Consider the following 3,392-nt stretch of genomic DNA (forward strand, 5'->3'; position numbering starts at 1 on the left):
TATATTGCTTCCATATCTTGGCTATTGTAAATATTGCTATAATTATCATTGGCATGCATGTGTCTTTTCAAATTACTGTTTTATCTGGATATATATGCCCAAGAGTGGGATTGTAGGATCATATGATAGTTCTATTTTTAGTTTTTTGAGGAACTTCCATACAGTTCTCCATGGTAGCTGCACCAACTTATATTCCCACCAACAATATAGGAGAGTTCCTTTTTCTCCACATCCTTTCCAACATTTGCTGTTTGTATACTTTTTGATGATGGCCATTCTGACAGAAGTGAGGTGATATCTCATGGTAGGTTTAATGCACATTTCTCTAATAATTAGCAATGTTGAATATTTTTTTCATGTGCCTATAGGCCTTCTGTATGTCTTCTTTGAAAAAAAGTCTGTCTAGATCCTCTGTGCATTTTTGATTGTTTTTATGTTGAGCTGTGTAAACCAAATACTTTGGAAATTAATCCCTTGTTAGTCACATTTCTTACTAATATTTTCTTCCACTCTCTAAGTTGTCTTTCCATTTTGTTGATGGTTTCCTTTGATGTTCAAAAGCATTTAGTGATGGAAATATAAACATAAATAAATGAAATTCTTTTGAACAGTATGGGAAAATTGAAGTGATTGATATCTTGACTGACGGAGGCAGTGGCAAGAAGGAGCTTTGCTTTGGTAGTCTTTGATGACCTTTATTCAGTAGGCAGGATGTCATTCAGAAATATTGTACTATGAATGATACAACTGAGTTATGGAAAGGCCTAAGCAAAAAATGGCTAGTGCTTCATCCAGCCAAAGAAGCCCTAATGGTTCCGCAAACTTTGGTGGTGGTTGCAGAGGTCATTTTGGGAAGAATGACAACTTTGGTTGTGAAGGAAACATTGCAGAGGTGGCTCTGGTGGCGCCATGGTGTTGGTAGATACAGTGGCCATGGGGATGGCTATAATGGATTTGGTAATGATGGAAGCATTTCAGAGGTGGCTGAAACTACAATGGCTTTGGCAATTGTAACAAAAGTCTTCAAATTTTGGACCCATAAAAGCAGGAAACTTTGGAGGCAGAAGTTTTGGCCCCTATGACGGCGGAGGCCAAAATTTTGCCAGACTGCAAAACCAGGGTGGATATAGCAGTTCCAACAGTAGCAGTAGCTATGAAAGTGGCTGAAGGTTTTAATGACTGACAGGAAACAAAGCTTACCAGGGAGAGGAGAGCCAGAGAAATAGCAGGTAAGCTACAAGTTACAACAGACTGGTGAACTCAGCCAAGCACACTGGTAGCCAAGCCTAACTGCTACAAAGAAGACATGTTTTAGACAATGCTCATGTGTGTGGGTGAAAAAACTATAGGACTGTATCTGTGACTAATTGTCTAACAGGTTATTTTAGTTTCTGTTCTGTGGAAAGTGTAAAGCATTCCAACAAAGGGTTTTATAATACATACACACACACACACACACACACACACACATATATATATATATATATATATATATATATATATATATTTTTTTTTTTTTTTGCACATACCCTGTTGATTGCTAATTGTAATAGTCTGATCAGGGCACTATGTAAATGTCTTTAAAAAGTGTTAGAATTGCCTTTTTAAAAAATTCCAAATATTTAGTTGTTAAACTAAATTAGTGTTCCTTTGCCAAACTCTCCATGAAAATGGTGAAGAAAGGCATGTGTCTGCTGACCATGGGCTAGAAAATTTAGATAATCAGGATGGTCTGGACTGCAGTGCATATATGGTCATATCAGACACAGTACCACACACTGAAGGGGGTTTGTAAGCAGACTGTGTCAGCAATCCTATTTTTGGATGCAAAGGATTATAAGACTAACATAAAGTAAATAGTTTTGCTTACAGAAGGCTGGATAAAGGCAGCAGACAGTATGGGCAAAGAGCTAAATTAACTCCTCAGTGCCAAACAAGAGGGTTCTGTATGTTGAAGAATAAAAGGGATTCTGGAATTCTGTACTTGAACTCTTCCAGAAATCAATAAGCATATTATATTTGCCCACACAATGCTAATGTATACCTCTGTGCTTGCTAACATAAACAGTATTAGGTGTCCTATACGTAGAAAATGAAATGGCACCTTTATACACTTGAAGCAGCTACTTTAAAATCAAAGACATGGAATTTTCAATAAAAGTACATAGGATAACTAACATTTTTTTTCTTCCCTGATTTAGATTTTAAAACGTTAATATTTAAATAGTGGCCATTGCAACTGTAGGAATGAAATTGTACTGTTTTATCCACCTCTGATGTTTTAGACACATCAAATGGCAAGTTTATTGCTTGATTTTTTTTTTTAACATCCAGAAGTTCTTAAGAACCAACTGGAAAAATACTACTTGAGTCTGGGTGAGAAGGTCTCCAGTTTCTAGAATTCAGTGACCCAATAAGTTGTGGGAATGTTGTTTTATTACCTTAATACTTCAGAGATATTTCTCTGAAAACATGATTTTGAAGAGTATTAAATTTAACAAAGCTTTCCAGTGAATTTCACCCTATGAGAAATTTCACATTAACGTGTATATGAAACATACTAGACAGTAATATTCTATTTGTAAACAGTACATTAAATCTCTCAAAACAGAATTGCTATTATGGAGTTCCTTTGTGGCTCTGTGGGTTACAAACCCAACTGTTAGCCATGAGGATGCTTGATCCCTGGTCTTGCTCAGTGGGTTAAGGATCCGGCATTGCCATGAGCTGTGGTGTAGGTAGCAGACACAGCTGGATCAGGTGTTGCCGTGGCAATGGTGTAGGTTGTCAGCTGCAGCTTCAATTGGACCCCTAGCCTGGGGACTTTCATATGCTGTGGGTTCAGCCCTAAAAAAGCAAAAAAAAAAATGCTGTTATGAACTATGATGTATATTTGTTCTTTTCGGCAACTGATGCACTGGAATAAATTACATAGTAATTTTACTATGGAAATTTGCTATGTAGATTACTATGCAATTTTCTATGTAACTATGAGTCAATAGTCTTCCTAGTAAGCTAATTATAAGTACCTCAAATATGTTTATTCATTATATACATTGATATTAAAGTGTGCTAGTTTTCTAAAAATTAATTTTTCTTTTTTTTTTTTTTTGTCTTTTGTTGTTGTTATTGTTGTTGTTGCTATTTCTTGGGCCGCTCCCGCGGCATATGGAGGTTCCCAGGCTAGGGGTTGAATCGGAGTTGTAGCCACCGGCCTACGCCAGAGCCACAGCAACGCGGGATCCGAGCCGTATCTGCAACCTACACCACAGCTCACGGCAACGCCGGATCGTTAACCCACTGAGCAAGGGCAGGGACCGAACCCGCAACCTCATGGTTCCTAGTCGGATTCGTTAACCACTGCGCCACGACGGGAACTCCTAAAAAATAAT

General features: G+C 37.6%; 1 pseudogene; it reads left to right on the forward strand.

The window, feature by feature from the left end:
• The first annotated feature begins 602 nt into the window (after nt 1-602).
• On the forward strand, nt 603-1,176 carry LOC125138107 (heterogeneous nuclear ribonucleoprotein A1-like; annotated as a pseudogene).
• The last annotated feature ends 2,216 nt before the right edge of the window (nt 1,177-3,392 follow it).

Source organism: Phacochoerus africanus, chromosome 1 (genome assembly GCF_016906955.1).
Source record: "Phacochoerus africanus isolate WHEZ1 chromosome 1, ROS_Pafr_v1, whole genome shotgun sequence".
NCBI lineage: Eukaryota > Metazoa > Chordata > Mammalia > Artiodactyla > Suidae > Phacochoerus > Phacochoerus africanus.